The sequence below is a fragment of the Patella vulgata genome, chromosome 2, assembly GCF_932274485.2.
Source record: "Patella vulgata chromosome 2, xgPatVulg1.2, whole genome shotgun sequence".
Lineage (NCBI taxonomy): Eukaryota > Metazoa > Mollusca > Gastropoda > Patellidae > Patella > Patella vulgata.
This window is the reverse complement of record NC_065880.2, coordinates 84,932,350-84,958,085: the sequence shown is the minus strand read 5'-3', so window position 1 is coordinate 84,958,085 and position 25,736 is coordinate 84,932,350. Positions and strand designations below refer to the sequence as shown.

General features: G+C 40.0%; 1 protein-coding gene across 2 annotated transcripts in view; it reads left to right on the top strand.

The window, feature by feature from the left end:
* The first annotated feature begins 4,580 nt into the window (after positions 1-4,580).
* Positions 4,581-25,736, top strand: part of LOC126812148 (SPARC) — a 40,569-nt gene continuing 19,413 nt past the window's right edge. The window contains exon 1 of one of the 2 annotated variants that reach the window (XM_050538417.2): positions 4,581-4,671. The gene's annotated coding sequence lies outside the window, so the exon portion shown is untranslated. The remainder of the gene's footprint in view (positions 4,672-25,736) is intronic. The other variant, XM_050538418.2, reaches the window with a different exon arrangement.

Here is a 25,736-nt window from a genome sequence, read left to right as displayed (position 1 = left end):
ATATGTCTAGCCCTGTTCTTTGAGTCCCTTGTTCCAAATGGCGCTGAAATGCATTATGGTACACGAATATTGGATATCAGAAGGCCATCTTTTCCCTGTAAGATCACAAGACCAATGTTGATTTGAATTGACAAATAATTCGCGTTTTCAATGTCGAAGATTTTTGATGATATTGAGTTAGAGACTTAGCTACTTTAAAGCGGAATAGATTTGACGTCTTAACGTCATGGATGCGGTACTAAATATACGTCGTGTACAACAGCCAATCAAAATACGCGACTTACACTATTTAAAATTGCAAGTAGAGAACCTTTATAGGTCGCACATGACTAATGCACCGTAAATATGAACGGCCGTGTCAATTCTGTTTAAAAAACAACATTTGCAATTAAACGAAAGCTGTTTCACTACATTTTGCCGGATATGTTTAATTAGTCCCAAGATGTTACATGTACATGCATTAATAAAGAAATTAAGTTTGCCTGGTGAACTAAAGGCACCCAATCGTAGCTAAAAACAAACACATCAGTATTTTTCAACGTGTTTAGCTACATTCTCGTAGCTAGCCATTAATCTGTGATCAACAGGGTGGGGGGGGGGGTCGTTAGCACGTGCGCGTTGCATCATAAGGTCTGGGTCGCCTATCCAACCTCGTGGGTTTTCTCCGAGTCCTCCGGTTTTCTCCCACTGCTAAAGACCCCTACGCGCAAGCGAATTATTGACATGAAATTACCCCGTATGTTAGTCCAGAAATGACCTAGATTATGTCGAGTGGACGTTAAACCCCATCTCTCTCTCTCTCATCATCATTATGGAATTGTACATGTAAACATTAAGTCTATATGATATACCTAAATAAAGTTGAACCATATGTTAGTCCAGAAATGACCTAGATTATGTCGAGTGGACGTTAAACCCCATCTCTCTCTCTCTCATCATCATTATGGAATTGTACATGTAAACATTAAGTCTATATGATATACCTAAATAAAGTTGAACCATATGTTAGTCTCGAAATGACCTAGTTTATGTCGAGTAGATGTTAATCTAGTCTCGGTCACCCAGAACCCCCTAGTCTTCAACGTATATTTGTCTCTCCTCTCTCCTCTCTCTCTCTCTCTCTCTCTCCAACATACATGTTTTAATGCACTGTAATCACAGGTTTTTATATATATAAATATACGGCTTTATCCGTCAATATAACCAAGTGTTCTAGAAAACACAAATTTGAAAAATAAACACCATCCGTTTGACCTTTCTACAGCAATGACTCAATCCGAAATTCTCTTAAAATCTTGTTTAAAACATCTCACGTGTGGTAAAGGCTGTTGACATAATTAGAAAAAATTATGCCGCCGCCGCACTTTGCATAAACACCTCGATTTTGATGGAGTCCGAGTTTCTGTGCACTAAGGGCATAATTATAATATATCAAGGTTATTCTAAGATATCCTGTAGCATAAATATAAAGTCATACATGCAAACTTTGCCTAGAACCCAGGCTATCTTCATCCCCGATAGGATGGGGTGATGTCATAGTAGGGGATGCCCCTCGCCCCTTATTTTAATCTGCGCAATGACGTGTCAATCAGAAGGCACCTTGGGTGGAATGGTTAGGATGGGTTGAGTGGGGTGACACTTTTGGCTTACTTCATTAAAAACGGGCATTGCCATTAGAAGAACGATACAAAACGGCGGAAACTCAAGTTTCGCCCTGGACGGCGCAAGCTCAAGATTCCCCCCTGAATGGTTACAGATGTTTGCTCAAGGTGGGGTTTAGAGGATGGCGGGTGGACGAATGGTTTAACGCATGCGTGTCAGATAATAAGGCCTGTCACTGAATCAAGTGGCGTGGTTTCGAATCCCCGTTTGTACGTGACAAGGAGTAGGGTCGCCTGTCTAACCTCGTGGGTTTTCCCCTCTGGGTCCTCCGGTTACCTCCAACAGCGCAAGCGAGTTGTCGAAATGAAATTGAACCATGTTACTCTCTCTCTCTCTCTCTCTCTCTCTCTCTCTTGTGAGTAATATTTATTTGTCATTTGTGTATTATTTGTGATTGTAGTGATGAATTTTGCCTGGCTTGTGCATTTTTTTGTTGTTGTACCAGGAGGAACTGCCATGGTCGCTAACCGCTACTCAACGTGTTCTTGTTCTTCTGTTATTCGTTTAGTGATGACGCTTTTCGAAAAAGCCTAAGGCTCCGTCAGTTCAACGTCCACTCGACACAACTTAGGTCATTTCGGGACTAACAAATGGTTCAATCTTATTTCAATAATTCGCTTGTGCGTAGGGGTCTTTAGCAGTGAGAGGGAATCAGAGGACCCGCAGTGACTCTACTCCTTGTCACGTACAACCGGGGAATCAAAACCACGCCAGTTGACTCAATGACAGGCCTTATGATACAACGCACACACGCTAACCATTTGACAGGCCTTGTGATACAACGCGCACGCGCTAACAATTCGGCAATCCAACCCTCTGTTACACTAAAGGAAATGTAGACTAAAACTAATGGGTCAGCATGGCATTATTAACGCGTCGGTTCTTGCTCTCTGGTAAATATTCACACTATTCTAAGATATCCGTTAAACATGCGACATATACAGAAAAAAACATTAATTGTTTTAAATAATGGGTTGAATAAAGTCGCGATATGACCAACATATGATGTCCTTAATACAACAATGAGAGGAAATTTACACAATGCTGTACTTAAATAATATACTTATTTTTTCTATTTTCTGCGTCTTAATTTTTCTCAGATAAAGTAACCATTAGTCGCTATCTGGTAATGAGTTTTCATAACCAAACCGTCTTACACCCACGCGCAATAAATAGGCAAACACGTTTTACAGGTTGCGCTCCCATGCCCCCGACAAGCTTTATTTTCGTTAATATTTTTTTCTTCCCCATTTTTATTTTTTTATACTTTAAGGATGTATATTCATTCATTTAAACCAGTGATTCAATTTAAACATACATTATGCAAGAGTTAAATCTGTCTATTGCAGGTCTTTCTTTAGGCCTGAAATGTTATATAAACTATTAATTGTAGTGGACGTTTTACAAAGCGCCAAAGATCTGTGTGAGCGCCAAAGCGTTCTATTAGAATAGATTGACGATTTTCTTTGCCAATACCTCCGTCAAGCCCCACCAACATGGACCAACCAAGTCGGACAACCCACAGAAACTTTTTCGGCCAACACGTTTTCGAACACTGTGGAGGTGGGGGGTCGGGTGAATGGCCGAATGGTCAGCGCGTGCGCGTTGTATCATACGGTCTGACATTGTGTCAACTGGCGTGGATTCGGTTCCCCGGTTGTACGTGACAAGGAGTAAGGTAGTCTGTCCAACTTAGTGGGTTTTCTCCGGGACCTCCGGTTTTCTCCCACTGCTATAGAACCCTACCGGCAAGCGAAATAAAATTGAACCATATGTTAGTCCCGAAATGAACGTTAATACACAGCCTACTAGCGCCATACCCACTTTGGCCCCGATACTCCCATCTCTGTCGCCTGTCCAACCTCGTGGGTTTTCTCCGGGTCCTCCGGTTTCCTCCTGCGAATTATTGAAATAAAAAAATTAAACCATATGTTAGTCCCGAAATGACCTAGTTTGTGTCGAGTGGACGTTAAATCCCATTTCTCTCTCTCTCTCACTCCCATCTCCTTAGCGATCAGTGGTGCTAAATAAAACAAAAAATTAACTTTATGTCAAAAGTTGACAAATAATTTCAATGTTACCACAATATTTACAATTCGTGATAATATTTACAGTCTATTTATATTCCTATCAAGAAACCGGAAATGCATTCAATGGGCGAAGTTTGTGTGAACGTGAATAAAGAATGACAGTTATAGAACACAATGAATGAGATATTGTCTGCGTGAATAAACAGCGTATTCTGTTACAGAATAAATATTTCCCTTTATTTCGCGTAGGATTTTACGATTTGAATCCCATAGCTGCTGAGGTTACGATTAAAAGTATTGAACGTAAACGCCCTGGGCACATATTTCCACGTGTCGCTATGGAAACTAAAGCAATAGTAGTGCTGGGTTGTGGCATATTGAAGAAGGGTGGGGGGGGTGGTTTACGGGAACGAGCCCCACCCCTACTTCCCAAACACACACATAGACCACGCTTTGTTAGTCCCAAGTGACCGAACCACAGTAGGAAAAGAAATGAAATGAAATGGGGTTTAACGTCCTACTGTTCTGGTTCTATACTGGGCTAATGAAGACCGGCATACGCCATACAGTGCTATGAGGGAAATTTTGCCCGGGCAGTGGCACTATGGCCTACTCATATATCGAATTCCAACTGCGAAGAGATTTTGACTTGCACGCCAATGTATACACGGGGACTCGGTTTTTTGTCCCATCCGAAAGACTAGACAGCTGTCCAGTAGGTAAGGCGAAGTACGGTACCATAAACAAAATAATAATCTCGACTCTCAAACACCATCAGCCCACCCCATCAACTACAGTGGAGTCAACCCGTATTACCATTCTTGCATGTGGTAAAAGTTATCAACGTCATTATTGCCGTGCCGGTGCACCATACTTTGGTTTATATAGCCTGCAACCTGTTGGGTATTCCGTCAGTTTACGTATAGCAGGGGATCTATCTATATATCTCTATTCACAGCTAGACGTGTAAACTGGTAAGGTAAGTTATATATATATATTACTTATATATTACTTCTATTACAGTATTAATCCCTGGTGACATCTCATTCAACTACAGACTTCATGAAGCCGGGAAGGCTTACTCGTTTTTGAAAAATCTGGTACCACTTCTTACGTAAAATGAAATGAAATGGGGTTTAACATCCTACTGTTCTGTCCCGACTGGGCTAATGAAGACGGGCATACACCATACAGTGTGCTATGACGATAGTTTACCCGGACAGCGGCACTACGGCCTACTCTTATATCGAATTCCAACTGCCAAGGGATCTTTTGTGTGCACGCAAATATGTCATTTCTTATGTGTTTGGAAAGCTATTGCTAACAGTCTACACTGTATTTATATATGACTTGACTTTTTTTGTAATCCACGCGGGCAAACCTCAGTCAACTATTACTTGGTGAAGTATGAACGCTTTTACTCTTTCTAGAACACGCGATAAGTACGTGTATTTGAAAATTCAGATCCCCATGAAAACAGGGAGTGTTTATACAGCATTAACCCAAGGTGAAAATGCAGACAAATATACACTTAGTTAAATATCGCACGGGGAGGGGGGGGGGTATACTTACTTTTTCTGGGAACCGCTGTAGCTCAGTGAGTAAGACATTGGCTCGCTAACCCGGAGTCACCGTCTTCAATCCCCGTTTTGGCCGAAAAAAGCTTATCGGAATTTTCCAATTCCCCCCTTGTTACAAATCACAGTTTGTTAAAATTCATAGAAGGGTTTACCAGGAATACCCTCTCCCCCGGAAAAAAATGGCAGGCCAGATGAAATAGGCATTAAATAAGTTATTTCAAACACATCAATTTTGCACAATTTGAATGAATAGCTTAAACATACATTATGCAAGAGCTAAATCTGTCTATTGCAGGTCTTTCTTTAGGCCCGAAATGTCATTTAAACTAATAATTAGACATTTATTAACATGACAAGACCATAATCAACTCTCGATGCCATCGGATTTCTCCGACATTAAACAGATTAGAACAATTCAGCCATATTTTGATTTTGATTCGAAGGCTAATATCTTCGCTCGCAATAGAGTAATTGGAATGAAATTTTCAAATTATTCATTTTGCATTATCTCCTTTCGAAGTATTATAGAACGAATGGCTAGCTCTTTATCTAAATCTTACATAATGTATCTTTAATAGCTTAGATTTACCAGACCATTTTAATATGCTGATTCAGCAAATTATTTTCACTGACCTGGGTTTTGTCTTAACTTTATTCAAACTTTTTGGAATTGGGATAGATTTTTAGTACGAATTCATAAAGCCTTGTCTTCCAGCAGGGCCTACTTTAAGATTTTATTGGCGAAGCAGAAATCGAAAGTGGTCGATGACCATAATGATCGCTAAGTTTCCCTATGCAATCGTGTCAGATTCACAAGGCTACATAGCATTTTTTAAAAGCACGGATTTCAGATTTTCATATATATTTAGCCAGGTGTGCCACTAATTTTTCATGTGTTCCAAGGCGTGCCGTTGGCGAAATAAGGTTGAGAACCACTGATCTAGAAGCACGTTAAAATAGGCCCTGTCTTCCAGTACGACTGGATGACCTTTCTTGAGCAGGAGGGGTCGGGGGTGAATCAGTGGGGCAACAGGTTTATCGTGGTATTTTATACCAATTCCAATTTTACTCATCTATTGTTTCTCTAGTCCAACCTCGTGGGTTTTCTCCGGGTCCTCCGGTTTCCTCCCACTGCTAAAGACCCCTATGCGCAAGCGAATTATTGAAATAAAATTAAACCATATGTTAGTCCCGAAATGACCTAGTTTGTGTCGAGTGGACGTTAAACCCCATTTCTCTCTCTCTCTCTCTCTCTCTCTCTCTGTTTCTCTAGTTCGCATTCCATTATAAATTTGTAGATTTTGGGGGCGTTGCCATTTTATTACTGGTAGTTTATTAATATGGGAAAGTGACACACAGTATCTTCCTAATTTTACTTTTTCGAAGAGGTCACAACTTTGGTATCATTTTTAAAGTCCACATATTTAGTACCGTTTCCATGCCAGGCCCTCCGTCTTGCACCACAGGCTGGGAGAAACATCGTAGGAATATCCTAGAGAACCATCTCGGCCAACGGCGCCATGGTCATATTGATACTAGCAACTGGTAACTTACATTTTATGATTACATGCGCAATGCAAGGAATTAAATGCAACTGCGCAAGGACACGTCCCCAATTTACGTGCGCAATACGAGGAAGGGAATGCTATTGCGCAAGAGAACGTGATAACTATTAAAATAGTGCATTACCCGAATGACAAATTTATCAACAGATAACAGCTTGCAGATTTAAAATAGCAGCTATTTTTCTCAGAAACGTCTATCAAATTTTTCAACTTGAGATAATATACAAACTAGTCATATAATACGTTTTCCAGACAGGGAAATGGGGAACATTTCATATCTAACTGCAAACATCTGGCGCTCTGTTCAGATTTTAAAATTAAATCGGAAACATTACGCGTCGGTCAGTGAATCAGGTCTTTCGAAAAGAGGAGCCTAAAAAGTTACTTAATGCATTGAAGGGTGGGTCCACAGTAATTACTGACTTATCATTTTGGGGATAAAACTGTATTATACATTGACCTTTAGCCCGTTTTCGTCTCACCAACCTTTAAATAAGCCAATGCCAGATAGTATTTGAGTTCAAAACATATGGGAGGTGTTTAAAATTAAAACTGAAGTGTTATACATTTTTGCTGATTCAGAAATTACAGGAGTGCCAAAGAGTATTGTATGAGCTACCTTGGGCCCATTAACTTTTTATGTGCAACCAAAAAGTTGTTTGGAACATCAGTATTCGGGGGGATCACATGGCCCAGTGGGTAAGACGCTGGCTCGCTAGCCAGGAGGTCGGTTCGATCCCTGCATTGGCCGAGAAAGTTCACCCAGATTTTCCGGCGTGATTCCCCCTTCTGCTCCTATACTGGGCTAATGAAGATGCCATACAGTGTGCTATGAGGGAAATTTGCCCGGGCAGCGGCACTATCGCCTACTCTTATATCGAATTCCAACTGCCAAGGGATCTTATACGTGCATTCCAATGTATACACGGGACCTCGGTTTTTCGTATCATCCGAAGGACTAGACAGCTGTCTAGGGAGAACCACGCCGGAAAATCTGGATGAACTTTCTCGGCCAATGCAGGGATCGAACACACGACCTCCAGGCTAGCGAGCCAGCGTCTTACCCACTTAGCCACGTGATCCCCCCCCCCCCCCAAAAAGCTAAACCCGTGTCTTTATACAGGATATTCTACAGTTTTCACACATAAACATGTCTTCGACCACTGGTATATTTAAGAAAGAGAAATATAATCCAGACCCACCCTTTTCTTGTAAATTGGGAGTATCAAGTTGAAGTTATACCCTGAATGGAATTCTTGAACATTTGGTCGAGATGTCTCCAAACATTCTTTAATAACATTCCTTGTGCCTTGTTTCCACGCCTCAAAAAAATGGAAAAATTTGTATCATATGCCGTCTGTCTGCATTTAGCGCCGCTTGAGAACAGCCACAAAGCGAGAGGGAGAGAGATGGGGTTTAACGTCCACTCGACACTGACTAGGTCATTTCGGGACTAACACATGGTTCGATTTTATTTCAATAATTCGCTTGCGCGTAGGGGTCTGTAGCAGTGGGAGGAAACCGGAGGACCCGGAGAAAACCCGTGAGGTGCACGGAACTGTGGGTAATCTACTTGAAACACCAATGCTGATTGGTTTATCAAATGCTAGACAGCATAGGGCCAAAAGTCGTTCGTATGACCTCTGACGCGACCTTCAACTACAACTGATTAGATCTTCATGTAGGCCATCGAAAATATACAAAAAACGAAACGAAATATAGATCTGTATTTTAATCAGAATGTACATTTGAGAGCGAGTGCGAAAACTAAAACCGTGAAGCCAACCGTATTTTGACATGAATGAAAGAGGTTAAGCGCCTTGAAAGGAATCTCTTTAATCATGTATTAGCATTCAGTCTATATGTAATATGCCATTACTAATAAAACCTGTTATAAATACTACGTACTCAGATCGGTCTATTGGCCTATATTATTCTTTACAATAAAATATTTAGTAGTAATATCTTGTATTGAGCCTCTATAGAACTATTGTTTGGTCCGTTTTTACAATGGACCGTTTCATGGTGCTTTTTAAGATACATTATGGGAGATTAGATAAAGAGCTGGTAGTTCTCACTATAATAGATAAAAACTAGATAATGTAAAGTGAATTTCCTGAAAATTTTAGTCAAATTGATTCACCCTGAACCGAGTGTTTAGCGATTGAATTTGGGTGCCTAGCTTCGATCATCATTACTAAAGTCGGTACGATAATAAACATAGTCTCGATTATCCATTTTTTGATTTAATCAGAAGCAGCAGACCCAGTTCTAATCCAGTAAAAATCGCAGGATAGCGATGCCATCTAGAGTTGATTATGGTCTGGATAAGTTAATTAATGTCTTAATTAATAATTTAGATAACATTTCAGGCCTAAAGAAAGATCTGCAATTGGCAGATTTAGCTCTTGCATAATGTATGTTTAATGTGCTGCCAATGCCATACACGAAATCTCGAATTTTCATACCATTCCTCTGCCAATGGCAATCTCAACGAACGTTCTTGAACAACACTGTGGTCGAACCTATAGTCACCGAGCTAGCGCTATTCTTACCAAGCCATCCAAGAAGTACGTATTGCTAATTAGAATGAACATTTGGACTGACATAGGATCGCTCATTCTGCTAAACTTTACCTCCAATATCGGAGAGCGTTGTCCACCAGTATTTATTACCACATTGGCTTTCCGTAGCCCCTGCAATACACGTCAGCTATTTATAAATTTGCACCAATTGCACGAGAATTTACCGGAACTCCAGGAATTAGGCGTTTATGACGTTGTTATGAATAATCTTAGAGATCGGCCTTTTTGATCCCACAAAGTATGTTGTATGTGTACAAGCCAGTAAATCATTGGGTGTTCAACAAAAAATGACGATTTTTTTACCACTATAAACAACATGCACGTGCATCTCTAGAACACGTGTGATTAAAGAGCAGTATATATATACATATAAAATGATTAGATAAACAGAATAAACACATACTCGTTTATTTCCGCACATTTTATGCATCTGAAATTATTGTTTAACAAATGTAGTATACCCATGTTCCAACTACCGAGAGAGAGAGAGAGGGAGAGAGAGAGAGAGGGGCGAAGGTTAACGTCCATTCGATACAAATCAAGTAATTTCCGGACTCAGGGTCCATTTTTATTTCAATAATTCGCTTGGGAGTAAAGGCTCTCTAACTACCAGTTGTTGGAAACTGGAGGACGAGACGAGGTTGGAAAATGTTTTAGCGTATAAGACTAGGATGAGACAACACCAGTCCGTTAGTGTATAGCTGAAAGTGTACCAAAGAATTCATTTGGGGATATCTAGAATCTAGAGGGAATGGATTGATATGAAATAGGGTTTATCGTCTTACTTTTATGCACCAACCGGGAAAAGGAAGACAGGAGGTTTTGGTGGATAGTGCCCCGTTACAACAGGATAAACTGTTCTTTTTCGGATTTTATCTTGTGTGCCAAATAAATCTATCTATGTACCATACTAACTTACAGAATCCCCGGTTGTACGTGACAAGGAGTGGGGTCGCCTGTCCAGCCTCGTGGGTTTTCTCCGGGTCCTCCGGTTTCCCACCTACGCACAAGCGAATTATTGAAATAATTTTTTTTTAAAAAACCATGTTAGTCCCGAAATGACCTAGTTTGTGTCGAGTGGACGTTAAACCCCATTTCCCTCTCTCTCTCTCTCTTTATCGGCACACGTACAACGAATATTCAAGCATGGTTTGCCATTCCCTTATATTTCTGCTATAAATCACCGATGTTATTGATAATATCTATGTTCGTTCTCTCACACACACTCCCTCCATTATTTATTTGTCAGTGGCATGCAGTAGATGACTAAAACATTATTACACAAAATTCTACGAATACAATATACATGTATTGTACTAAGAATAAATACTGGGTTTCTGTAAAACATTTACTAGATTAGATTAGTAGTTTTCCATGCATTGGTGTTATTTAGCCGGATCATTACAAAAACCGAAGGGCATGTGACAAATATGTACCTCCATAAAATATTTTATTGAAATTTATTCATAAATAATAGCATTAGAGCGAATACAAGATCGAATTTTGTAAATATCGTGTATATTAGCTGTTACCCATAGAATTATGTGTCTTGCCGTGGAAGCAGTAACGTACATATGGATTATAGATTTAGTTAAAGGGCTGGTCGTTCTTGCTATAATAATTTTAAAAAATAGATAATGAAAAAGGAATATATTGAAAATTTTAGTCAAATTATTTCAGTCTGAGCGTAGTCACGATTTTCATTGCTACCATTGTTTGTATAATAAACAACGTCTCGATTATCAATTTTTAAATTGAATTATTAAATGGCGATCATGTTTAAATCTGGTTGATAATGGGCTTGTCATGTGAATAAATTTCTATTTAATAATTTATATAACATTTGAGGCCAAAAGAAAGATCTGCAATAATTTGATTTAGCTCTTACACATCATATTTATCAGACGCCGTTCCATGGTAGATCTTGAATAAAAGCAAAGAGTATCCAACAATGTCTTTATCTGAAATGAAATGAAATGGGGTTGAGCGTCCTTCTGTTCTGCTCCGAACTGGGCTAATGAAGACGGGCATAAGCCTTACAGTGTGCTATGAGGGAAATTTTGTCCGGACAGCGCCACTACGACCTACTCTTATATCGAATTCAAACTGTCAAGGGATCCTTTACGTGCACGCCAATGTGTACACGGGACCTTGGTTTTTCGTCCCATCCGAACGACTAAACAGCTGTCCTTGTCTGGTCCTCCGTCCTGTATCACTGACAAGGGAGAACCACGTCGGAAAATCTAGATGAACTTTCTCGGCAAATGCAGGGATCAAACACCCGACCTCCAGACTAGCGAGTCAGCCTCTTGCCCACTGAGCCACCGTGACCCCCAATATCTCTATCCACTGTAGAAAAAACTTGTATTTTGTATATTATGAATGGGTCCTTTGGTAGGCGTTAAACAGGTTCAGATAATGCTATATCAAATAGCTTATGTCTGATTACGATACTAAAACTGGTTATTTCACAAACATGTTGGATTATTTGATCACAAAGAATAAGTCCTTTGAAGTAGAGTAAACCAAAGCGAACCAGCTTGTTATATTCTGAAGACACGTGTGGGGGCGTTTCCTAGGTCATCAAATTATAGTGTGATTCATTATATATTTCTTTTTATTTGATGTATGTGCTAAAAGTGCTAGAAACATAACAAGGTATGATAGGCAGGCCGGATTAAGCTTGCATCGGGCGCCTGGCGGAAAATGTCATTGGTGACAAGGGGTCATATTCCGGTGCATGCCCCTGGTTGCCCTACCGTATATCCCCATTGTTAAATTCTTCCGTAACTTATGACGTATTTATTGATGGTACAAAAATTGTTTTAGAACTAATTTGTGGCCCTCTAATATTTGGGTCGTAGACTACAGCCCAGTCACCCCCCCCCCCCTTAATCCGGCCCTGATTTATATCTACTTTGTCTAATAACAAACTGCTATGGAAATTAAATTGTGAGACATGCCTCCACAGTATATAGTTTGAGACTTTGTTTGGGGTAACTCGGTGAATATGCATTCTGTACACAGAGTACTATCTACTCTACTTGGAGAATGGATCTCTGCCCCAAATGGCCGCCATATCCAACAATTGGTATACTGTTCTGTAATGTGGTCCTACTCTAGTGCACATCTGTTATACACAAAGAGATTAAGTAAACCTTTTTTTCAAGTTTATTAAATGAAAGCAGACGATATACTTCTTAAAATGCTCGTCGATTTGGGCCTTAAAATGTCGGTCAACTAGCTTAGTGTCTGTTCTCAAGCGGGGTTAATTGTAGACAGACAGCGTTAGTTTAGTATGGGTGGGTATGGAGCGGGCTCATTAACCCCGTAGATCACGGATTCGATCCCGGTATTGACCGAGAAAGTTCCTCGGGATTCCCAGCATGGGTCCATCTTGTTGTTCATTCATATAAATTGAAGCAATTATTACCCGTCTATCTATTTATTCCACTGAACACTCTTTTCAACTTTAGGGGTCAAATTCAAATAAGGATCTTTAAGATTATTATTCTAATCTATAGTACGAAGATTTGCAATAATGTTAGCAATATTTATGTCCTTCAAAATAAAACTGTGACAGTCCCTTTTTATTTGGTTTATTCGGCTAAATTGGATGTCTGGTGATAATTGGGTAAAAGTCGAGAAATCTTGGTACCCGAACATAAAACATGTACTCCCCCTTCCCTACACCCAACTGTCCTCCGTTTGTTGCTAATATGTACGATAGATCTGTAGTATGATTAAAACACAGATCTTATTTCGTTTAGTTTTTTATAGTTCAAAATTTCGTTTGTCTTGTCTTTACTGCACTAGGATCAGGAAGAGTTGTTATCATTGACGTGTTTTGGATGATGTGAGGGATTAGCCAATGAAACCATCTGTTATGGCAAGCTTTTGGCGTGTAGTGCATGGGACTGTGGGTAATTCACTGGAAATATCAATGATGATTGGTTAATCAAATCTTTGACGTCATAGGGTCAAAAGCCGCTCGTATGACCCCTGACGCGACCTCCCAGTACAACTAGTCAGATCTCAATGTAGTCTAGGTCATCGAAAGTATAAAAAAACGAAACGAAATATAGATCTGTATTTTAATCAGATTGAGCCAACAAGGCGATTGGAAGCCGTCATGGGTTAGATTCGCGTTGGGTGCATGTAGAATGTGTCATTTTGCATACGGATAGTCCATGTTATCGAGACTTCGTCTTATGGTTTGGATGCAGCTATGGCGGGTGTGGCGCCAGGCAGGGTAAGCTTACTCTTCCGGACACCTGTTACCACTGTTTGTCGTGTATTTTGTACACGGTGAACATTCCATTTGCTGATTACACTATTTTGCCATTACCGTTATTTTTAGGACTTTGAACTTTGTCTAATGGTTTGGATTGTTCGTACTTGGTTTTATTTTATTTTATCATTAAGCCTGTTACATGAGAAATGGTATTAGATGTTCCAGACATTGACCTACTATGTCAGTTATACACATACTGTCGAACACGACTGTTTCATTAACCCCATGCCCTGGTATTTAACATCTACAGTAGAAATAATAAGGTCAGTTAGACGTATACTTATTGATAACACGTGAAACATATTCAGAGACATTTGTTTTATATTTTTTATCAAGTTCTAAGATTATTCTCTAAACAGGGCTGTATCACATGTACATGTATTATCATATTCACATATAGAACTTTCTTCTTGTTCGCGTGGTTTCGAATCCCCGGTTGTACGTGACAAGGAGTAGGGTCGCCTGCCCAACCTCGTGGGTTTTATCCGGGTCCTCTGGTTTCCTCCCACTGCTAAAGACCCCTACGCGCAAGCGAATTATTGAAATAAAATTAAAACCATATGTTGGTCCCGAAATGACCTAGTTTGTGTCGAGTGGACATTAAACCCCATTTCTCTCTCTCTCCCTCTCTTTCTTCTTTGTTCGTGTACAGTTAGTCCGGGATGTTTACAGATGTATTATGTAAGATTTGAATAAAGGGCTGGTCTTTCTTGTTATGATATTTCCAAAAAACAAGTTTAAGCCTTTCTTCTTTGTTCATGTACAGTTAGATGGGATATTTACAGATGTATTATGTAAGATTTAAATAAACAGTTAGTCGTTCTTGTTATAATATTTCAAAAATAGATAAAGAAAAATGAATATATTTCAAAGTTTGGTCAAATTACTTTTTTTCTGAGCGAGAGAGAGAGAGAGAAATGGGGTTTAACGTCCACTCGACACAAACTAGGTCATTTCGGGACTAACATATGGTTTAATTTTATTTACATAATTCGCTTGCGCGTAGGGGTCTTTAGCAGTGGGAGGAAACCGGAGGACCCGGAGAAAACCCACGAGGTTGGACAAGCGACCCTACTCCTTGCCACGTACAACCGGGGATTCGAAACCACGCCAGTCGACTCAATGACAGACTTTATGATACAGCGCGCGCACGCTAACCATTCAGCCATCCAACCCCCCCTTTTCTGAGCGAAGTTATCAGACATTAAAGTGTACAGATCCATTATAATGACCGAGAAAGTTCATCGGGAATTTCCGGCATGGTTTCCCCTTGTCAGTTGCGCAGGACGGAGGGCGTGACAAGAATAACTGTCTAGTCGTTCGGATTTTACGGAAAACCGAGGAACCCTGAATACATTGGCGTGGACGTAAAAGGTCCCTTGGCATTCGTTCGTTCGTTTCTGGAGTTTTACGTCCACTTCCACCTAAGGTGATATCGTAGACAAGTCCCTTGGCAGTTGGAATTCGATATAAGAGTGGGCCATAGTGCCGCTGCCCGGGCACAATATCGCTCATAGCTCACTGTATGACGTATGCCCGTCTTCATTAACCCAATAGAATCAGAATTGGATAAAGAAAATGAATATATTTCAAAGTTTAGTCCAATTACTTTTTTCTGAGCGAAATTATCAGTCATTAAATTGTTCACAATTGTGTCATTGTTACGATAATAAACAAAGTCTCGATTATCCACATTTAAATTAAACTATTGAATGACGATAGCGTTTCAATCCATTCAAAATCACAACCATCCGATCGGGTTGTCATGTGAATAAATGTCTAATTAAAATTTCATTGTGCCAGAACTAAATCTGCTTATTGTAGGTCTTTCTTTAGGTCTGAAAAAAATAACTAAATTATTAATTAGACATTAATTAACTTATCCAAGCCATAATCAACTCTCGACATCATCGCTAACCTGCTATTTTTACTGGATTAGGATCTGATTTGCTGATCAACTTTCATTCATGATTTAATCATGAAATGGACAATCGAGACTATGTTTTTTTATCGTACCGACTTTAGTAATGATGATTGAGGCTAGGCCAAAAATTCAGTCGCTAAATTCTCGATTCAGAGTGGATCAATTTGACTGAAATTTTCAGCAAATTCCCTTTACATTATCTAGTTTTTAACAATTATTGTGAGAGCTGCTAGCTGTTTATCTAATCTCCCATAATGTATCTTTAATAATTCATTTTACATTTGGGGCCAAATTAAAACTAGATAATTGCCGGATATGACTTTAATTTCACAGTTTTTGAATTCCAATTAATCATTAACGTTTTAGTTGTTAAAAAACTAACAAATGAGACTAAAATTTGCTCATTACTAATATTTGAAGTTCAACGTGTTAAGGAGAAGGGTGGTGTTATTCTTGTTTGTTGATGGGTTGGTTGTGTTTTTACTGGCAATGTGAGGCGTTATTTCTGGTATAATAAATACACATCGGTGAATCTTACGTTGGTTTGATTATACAATAGTCTGTAGAACAGGTGCCCGTACCGTAGAAGTGGAAATGGTAGAAGGGTTTCCTATGACTTATAGTTGACTTACATCTCATGTTCTTGGTATTCTGTAATCAAAGATCACAGGTTACGCCCATTACTCTATTTACACATCTTGGTTTCTAATGGCTTTCCAACTTATCTATTATCTTTAAACAGTAGTGCTTTTATACGCTCACATTTCATTTCTCTGCGACATCACGAATATCCAAGCAGACGTTAAATACCAACCAACAAGAAAGCCTAGGAGTGAATATCGTCGTCTATCAGGGCCGGATTAAGCGTGATTGAGGCCCTTGGTTGCCTTACCGTAGGTGCGAAAATTGTTCCCCCTCCCCCTTTTAATATTTGGGACCCCTGACTGCAGCCCAGACAGCCCCCGTTTAATCTGGCCTTGTCGTCTATACTATGTTCGCCGTTTCGCATGTTCACAATGCTCACGGGTTAAGAATTTTTTTAAAATTGTTCTTTCAAACTTGCTACACCTGTTTGGCTAATCAAGTAGAAGGAATCTATCTCTATTCGGACTTACACATCACATCAAATTTATACGTGGGTATTATCCCTGGCTCTGAACGCCTGAATGCCATTTATCGTTATTTCCGGTGCATCGCATCAAATAAATTAGTTTGGTATCGTTGTTCATACCCAGCAACATGTTATTTCTTGTTCTGTCTATTTCGTAAAAGAACCTTTAACAGATCCGGGCAAAAATTCCCTCGTCGAACTCTTGCAATATGCCTGTCTTCAGAACAGGACCTTAAAGTAACTAAGTCTCTAACTCAATACCATCTAAAGTTTTCGACATTGAAGCACGAATGATTCGTCAATTCAAATCAACATTAATGCTGTGATCTTACCGGGAAATGATGGGCTTCTGATATCCAATATTTAGGACAAAATTAACATTTTTCCATTGGTTCACAAATCGTGTACCATAATGCGTTTTAGCGCCATTTGTAATAATGAACTCGAAGAACGAGGCTAGAAATATTCCACAAGTCATGTCAAACGGTCACATCATATTCTTATCTGAAGAGGATGTGCAATAAATAATATCGGTGTAGATTGGAATAACCAAATGCTAGAGATTGCCATTCGATTGAGACTTCTGGCGTATTTCGCCGAACATACCTGATTTGAAATTACAGTAAAAAAAACCCCGATTGAATGTAAATCAGATTAAAAACATTCATATTACATTATTATATGCGTTGCGACGCATTTGTGTCAATTTCTAGGTCCCACATATTAGCGATTTAGCTCCTTTAAACCCCATCTCATTTAATTTCGCATCTGCCTGGGTGCGATTACTTCTTTCATTCCGCTACATCACCTCGGATGAGTAGACGAGTGTAAAGACAGAAGTTAAAACAACATTATCACTGGTTTCACTCACTAGTGTTTATCTTAAATCATCAATATGGCACATCTCCAACATCTCACTCTTACATAATATTAACAACAGATTCTACAACTCCACGGCTTGTGGAACTTACAGAGAAACGGGGTATAACGTATAATCAATGTCGGATTTATCTATAGACTAAAGCGTAGTATTCCCCGGTTGTACGTGGCACGGTGGGTCTTCGCCGGGTTCTCCGGTTTCCACCCACTGCTAAAGACCCCTACGCGCAATGAAATAAAATTGAACCATATGATAGTCCCGAAATGACCTAGTTTGTGTCGAGTGGACGTTAAACAGTCTCTCTCTCTCTCTCTCTCAAGCCTAGAGCCTCTATATCTATAATCAGCACCAACTGTCTCATTTCCATGATAATTAAGAGAGCGAGAAATGGAGTTTAACGTCCACTCAACACCAACTATGTCACTTGGGTATTAACATAGTATAGTTTTATTTCAATAATTTTAGTCGGAGGAAACTTGACTACCCCGAGCAAAACCACAACAACCTTACTCCTGGTCACGAACAAACGTTTGCACGAACCCGTGACTTGCATAGATAGCAGGTCTTAAAATTTTACAGAGGTGTTGTTTGTTTGTTGGGGTTTTTTTTTGTTATAAAACAGTTCATGTCTTGTGAAAACGTTGTCTACGATATCACCTTAGGTGGAAGGGGACGTAAAACTCCAGAAACGAACGAACGAACGAGAAAACGTAACCTGGATAGAAAGCTTTGAATTATCTATTTTGGAACTATTTTAACAAGAACAGCCAGCTCTTTATCTAAATAGTACATATTGCATCTTTAAATAAATGTCAAATAGTAAATTAGAGTACATTTAAGCGTGAATTGAGCAGTGACTGGAAACCAGCGGATTTAAAGGAACTAAATCGCTAATATTTTGGAACTAGAAATTGACACATATGGGTTGCAACGCATAAAATAATGTAATATGAATGTATATAAACCGATTTACATTCAATCGTTTCTGTTTTTACTCAAATCAGTTATGTTCGGCGAAATACGCCAGAAGTCTCAATCGAATGGCAATTTCTAGCGTCTGGTTATTCCAGTCTATATCAGTAGTATTTATCGCGCATGCTCTCCAGATAAGAACATGTCGTTACCGTTTGCCATGACTTGTGTAATATGTCTAGCCTTGTTCTTCAAGTCTCTTCTCTTGTTACAAATGGCGCTGAAACGCATGTTTATCTGGTAAAATGTTTATTTAGTCTTAAATATCAGATATCAGAAGCCCATCTTTTCCCGGTAAGATCACAACATCAATGTTGATTTAAATTGACAAATAATTGGTGTTTTCAATGTCGAAGACATTGGATTATAATAAGTTAGAGAGATTTAGCCACTTTAAGCGTGAATTGAGCAGAGAATAAAAACCAGCGGAGTTAAATTTTGCTTATTCGCATGAATAAAGAATAAAGACGCTATGGAGATGCATCAACATCTCTATTGGGTGGGGAAATAAAAGCAAACATTGGCTATTTCATCATTTTAATATTTAAAGACATGCCCTTTAAAGTTTGCCCTTTGAGCGCATGTCTGTAAACATGGCGTTAGAATTTACATGTTTTAAATAGTAGACACACCTGATAAAAACGAGAGAGGACGTAATTCATACGACTGGAATTAAAAACAGATGTTTTAACGTTTTAAATCAAATGGTGTATTTCTAAAACTAATGTAAAGGCAAATTGGCCAACATTGCAGTTTTCGAACAATTATTGTGGTTAACGATGCATTGTGTAAGAGCTAAATCTGCCTATTGCGGATCTTTCTTTTGATTTCAAATGTGATATAAATGAAATGAAATGAAATGAAATGGGGTTTTACGTCCTACTGTTCTGCTCCTATGCTGGGCTAATGAGGACGGGCATACACCATACAGTGTGCTATGAGGGAAATTTTGCCCGGGCAGCGGCACTATCGCCTAATCTTATATCGAATTCCAACTGCCAAGGGATCTTTTACGTGCATTCCAATGTATACACGCTACCTCGGTTTTCCGTCTCATCCGAAGGACAAGGGGGAACCACGCCGGAAAATCTGGATGTACTTTCTCGGCCAATGCAGGGATCGAACACCCGACCTCCAGGCTAGCGAGCCAGCGTCTTACCCACATAGCCACGTGATATAATTTATTGTTTAGACATATATTCACAAGCCTATAATCAATTCTCTAGACAATTGGATGGTTGTGATTTCAAACAGATTGAAACAAGAACCCCGTTAAATAATTTAATTTAAAAATGGATAATCGAGACAATGTTTATTAACGATCAATAGCAATGAAAATCGAGACTACACTATGCTTACAGCAGTCGTAACATCGCTCAGGATGAAGTAATTTGACTGGAATTTTCAATATATACCCTTTTTATTATCTATTTTTCAATTATTATAGCTACAACTGCCAGCTCTTTGTCTACATCTTACATAATGCATCTATAGACTGACCTAAACGCAAACTGGCGAAAATTGCAGTTTCAGAGAGATAGGGGTAGAAGTATTTCTGTTGTTGTTAAAAATAAAAATAAAAACTACAGGTTAAGCGGATGAAACTCAAACAATTTTCAACCGAAACGCGCTTAATGCTTCAACCAGTTCATGATGTGGAATATGATGTCCAATTTATAATTCTAACGCCTTTTCCGACAAAAGGAACTCTTTGAATGAACTGCAATTTAACAATTTCAATAAAAATTGAATTTACAACTAAATAAAAAGTCACGGATTCCATCTTTTCTCCCTGACTTGACTTGAGCTTAACGTCCGCTTCCACCCAAGATTGATATCGCAGACAAATCTCTCCAAAAAGACTTTCGAGAGGAGGCAATCCGAGAGGCTTGTCTCGCGTTTGTGTCTTTTCTCCCTCTAATGTTGTAAGACGCTGGCTCGCTAGCCTGGAGGTCGGGTGTTCGATCCCTGCATTGGCCGAGAAAGTTCATCCAGATTTTCCGGCGTGGTTCCCCCTTGTCAGCGATGCAGGACAGAGGGCCTGACAAGGACAGCTGTCTAGTCGTTCGGATGGGACGAAAAACCGAGATCCCGTGTACACATTGGCGTGCACGTAAAGGATCCCTCGTAAGTTGGAATTCGATATAAGAGTAGGCCGTAGCGCAGCTGCCCGGGCAAAATTTCCCTCATAGCACACTGTATGGCGTATGCCCGTCTTCGTTAGCCCAGTTTAGGAGCAGAACAGTTTGACGTTAAACCCCATTTCATTTCATTTCCCTTTAATGTTTGTTTGTTTGGGTTCCAAGAAAAATGGCAGAAGGGTAAAAACCAATTCGTTAAGAAAATAAACGTGTTTTAACGCGGTAGGTACAGACGTGCCTTGTGATGTCAGTTTCAATCCGTGCTCGTGAAGATGTAATAATATATTTCCTGTTTATACTGGTGATTGAAGCAGAAAAAAATATAATTTGTTGTGGATAACTTCTGTTTGTTTTTATTATTTCAATTTGATGTGATGCGTTCTACAGTAGGCGAGTAATTTGTAGATTTGAACTTAGTGGCGGATCCATTTGTTTTGGGGGGTGGGGGGGGGGATGTGGATGGCCGAATGGTTAACGGGTGCGTGTTGTATCATAAGGTCTACCATTACGTCAAATGTCGTGGTTTCGATTCCCCGGTTGTACGTGACAAGGAGTAGGGTTTTACGTCCACTCGACACCAACTAGGTCATTTCGGGACTAACATATGGTTCAATCTTATTTCAACAATTCCCTTGCGCGTATGAGTCTTTAGCCGTGAGAGGAAACCGGAGGACCCGGAGAAAACCCACGAGATTGGACAGGCAATCGTACTCCTTGTCACGTACAAGCGGGAAATCGAAACAACGCCAGTTGACTCAATGACAGACCTTACGATACAACGCGCTAACCATTCGGCCATCCACCCCCCACCCCTGATAATATTGCAAATAAATAACCTAAACATATGCAAAGCGTCTAGCATGATACTGTGTCTGAATGTTTGTATTGTATTATTATAAATATTTGGGTGTAGACTAACTGTGAATAATGAACATGTGGTTTTAATTTTCAGATCTGTATTTTCTATTCAACACATTTTACTTCATTTCACAGCTTGTTTTCATGATAATTATACATATTTACTTACGTTAGTCTAAACATGATTCATTACATGGGCACGGGGAGCCGCGGTGGCTCGGTGAGTAAGACGTGCGCTTGCGCACCTGAAAGTCTCGTGTTCGATCCCGGTGTTGGCCGAGAAAGTTCATCGTGTTTTCTCGGTGTGGTTCCCCCTTGTCATTAGTGTAGGACGAAGGGCCCGCCAAGGGATAGCTCGGCTGGTACGAAAAACAATGTCCCGTGGTCACCTTGGCGTGCACGTAAAAGATCCCTTGACATTTGGAATTTCATATAAGATTGGGCCATAGCGCCGCCTTTCGCACAAAATGTCCCTCGTGGCATACTGCATGGCGTATGCCTATTTTTATTAGCCCAGTCGGAGCAGAACAGTAGGACGTTAACCCCATTTCATTTCACCCTAGCTTAAGTTGATGACGCGGTTTGGTGTGATACCCAGTTTATAGTTGGTGCCATTTTGCATGGGACTGGAGTGGAACATGTTTTATAAAAGACTGGCATTGGTCTATCGAGTGGCTTCATTTTATTAGAATGTTTCTGAGAAACATTCTGCTAGAGATATTTTCAGCAAACCCGTAATTATAGTTCTCATACACAAGGAACATCATACTGACGAAATGGTTTGTGGGGGTGGGCGGCTTTTACGATTTAGGACTTGGGGTTCACTTTAGGTTAAATCACCAATACTAAACATATTTGTGGACACCTGGACGCCTTATAACATTAACAAATGCGGTGTGTAAAGATAACAGAGATACCTAACCCTCTTGGTGACCTTTCTTACTCTCCAGTAACTTGACATTACGCCCTTAAGGTACAGAAGTTTATTTATTTTACGGAGTTTGTGACATGACTTAAAAAACCCTGATCTACCAGATACTTTTATTCCACGTTCGTCTTGTAGGCCTAGTTATCTAATAATCTTGAACCAACAAAGTTATTTTCTCATCAAGTGATGGGACTGACAAGGAAAACACAGATGGAAAACCTAGGTCCGTGGCGTACGTAGTGAAGCACTCGGTAAACCTCAGCAGAATCCAGTACCCTACATCTGGCCTCGGCTATGACAAATTCCGCCATTGGAACTACTTTCAAGTTCCCGGATTACAAATGGCGGCGCCCATGAAGACGCACGTGAAGAGTGTTTTATCATACAAAACTTTCAATGTCTGACCTGTTTTTCTTTCAAGTTTATCATATTTTCTTTAAACAAAGGGCAATAATTGCAATGAAAACTCTAAACACTCTTCGAACGACGCAATTTTGAGAATTTCTTTCTAATAAGTAAACCGCTAGCCGCATCACAATTGTATGGGTGTAGGTACATATCACTTACCGTCATACAGCCAAGGCTACATGTAGGGTACGGGCGTCTGCTGATGTTTACCGAGTGGTAGATTCGAAGTGCACATGCCCGTCTTAATCAGCCGCATGCAATTTGTTCAGGGCAGTAAGCCGTTAACGGTTAAACCCCATTTCATTTCACTACTGGAGATTTACGTCCACTTTGATCCAGGGTGGGAGGTCTCAGCGGCTAAGTGGGTAAGACGCTGATTAGCTAGCCTGGGGGTCCGGTGTTCGATCTTTGCATTGGCCGAGAAAGTTCATCTAGATTTTCCGGCGTGATTCCCCCTTGTCAGTTATGCAGGACGGGGGCCTGACAAGGACAGCTGTCTAGTCTTTCGGATGGGACGAAAAACTGAGGTTCCGTGTACACATTGACGTGCACATAAAAGATCCCGTGACAGTTGGAATTCGATGTAAGAGTAGGTCGAAGTGCCGCTGTCCGGGCAAAATTTCCATCATAGCGTATGGCGTATATTTCATTTCATTTCCACCCAGAGTGAATATCACTAGCAGATTGTCGGCAAATGTCGGGGTAACATATACCTTATACCTTCACAGGTAAATGATATCACGTGTCTATAGAACGAGTGGAAACAATTCCTTTCACAAATTAAATCCAAACATCCCTCTTCCTCTTCAGACGCTTTTAATTCTTGACTTGCACTCCTTTTGTTGGAAACAGATCAAAATATGTCATGATAACAGGGAATAAAGAACCGATTTACAGGTCATAAATATGATCACTGAGTAAATAACCTGAAGCAATGAGAATTTTGTTGAATCAGCAGTTTTTCTCTGATAATCAGACGTGTAGGTCGTATAAAGCCTTTTGTTTTTATAGCAAAAGGCGTATTGTCAATTCACATAAACATAATAATATGGGAGATTACGGTGGCTAAGTGGATGAGACGCTGGCTCGCTAGCCTGGAGGTCGTGTGTTCGATCCCTGCATTGGCCGAGAAAGTTAAACCCCATTTTCCGGCGTTAGTTCCCCTTGTCAGTGATGCAGGACGGAGGGCCTGACAAGGACAGCTGTCTAGTCGTTCGGATGGGACGAAAAACCGAGGTCCCGTGCACACATTTCATTTCATAATAATGTGCTCTTTATAGCCTACAGTAATCTCATTTGTAGAAAAATACAACCAAAAAGTTTTGTCGACACGGAATCCCCTTGACGTTGCATCAAGCAAAAATGTCCAAGGGACATGATGGTAGTTATGAACGCGTTATTCGCCTCGTGACCTTTTAAATACTGATTGGCTAGCGGGCATGATGGCGCACAAGCCAGTGAAAACCTACAATATAAATAACCGCGGTAAATGTGGCAAAAAACTAGGGCCGAATTAAGGCATGGGGTTGAGTGGATGTGGCCGTTACGCCTCCGATATATTGGGGTCCTACAGAGATTAAGATTAAAATATTTCATTTGTAATTTCTTTAAACTACCGGTTTCTATTTAAACCAGTACAATCGTATTATGGACCAGGAACCGACTATGTTGTTGAATGAAATTCAAAAATCTAATTGACCAAGTCGATGCAGAATTGTTCAAAGAACAAGCATGCCAATTTCCATGTCCATCGCACTTGAATTGACGGAGCCTTAGGCTTTTTCGATGAGCGTCACCCTAAAACGAACAAGAAGAAGAAGAGGCGGTTCAACTAATACACTGTTTGTATTTTAATATACTACGTCAAAATGAAACACTGTACGACATACTACGGGTGATCCGTCGGTAGATTAAATAATATATAGTTGTCATTCTCTGTTCTTATAGTCCACGTAGTCAAGGAGCCTACAAAGAAATGAAATGAAATGGGGTTTAACGTCCTACTACTCTGCTCCGAATGAAGACGGGCATACGCCATGCAGTGTGCTATGAGGGAAATTGTGCCCGGAAAGCGTCACTACGGCCTACTCTTCTATCGAATTCCAACTGTCAAGGGATCTTTTACGTGCACACCAATGTGTAGATGGGACCTCGGTTTTTCGTCCCACCCGAACGACTAGACAGCTGTCCTTGTCAGCCCCCCCCCCCCCACCGTCCCCGTCCTACATCACTGACAAGGGGGAACTAGCCTACAAAGAGGTAATCAGACTGTGTACAAGACCATTGGATTGAGAATGGGGAGAATACTTCAAATATACTTTTTAAAATAAACTTTCAAATTTGCGTATTTGATTTTTAGTACATTCGTTTATTTAGTGTTCAGAATAAACTTTTCAACCGTCTAGCGTCTAAGGATTTCTAGCCCTTGGCGTTTTTTACAATGTTTACAATTCAGTGTTTTTATCAGATGTCTGGAACCTCTAAGCAAACTGACATTCATCGTTTGAAGATTTCGATGCTTTTCCTTATCAGATGTATCACATGCAGATTTCATAAACACGATCCAATACTTTTATGACGCACTTCCGGTTTTATATGATTGCAATATAATAACTAAAAGTTTTAACAATAATAAAAGAAGAAACAGCCATCATCTGTGCCTGGAATAAAGTTGTCTTTTGTGGGTGCAACAACTGTAAACAATCTGTATTCACTGACCTGACCTAACCCGACATTTCATCTCCTCTCAAGAGGTGTTGGATGGCCGAATGCTATCATAAGGTCTGCCATTAATTCAA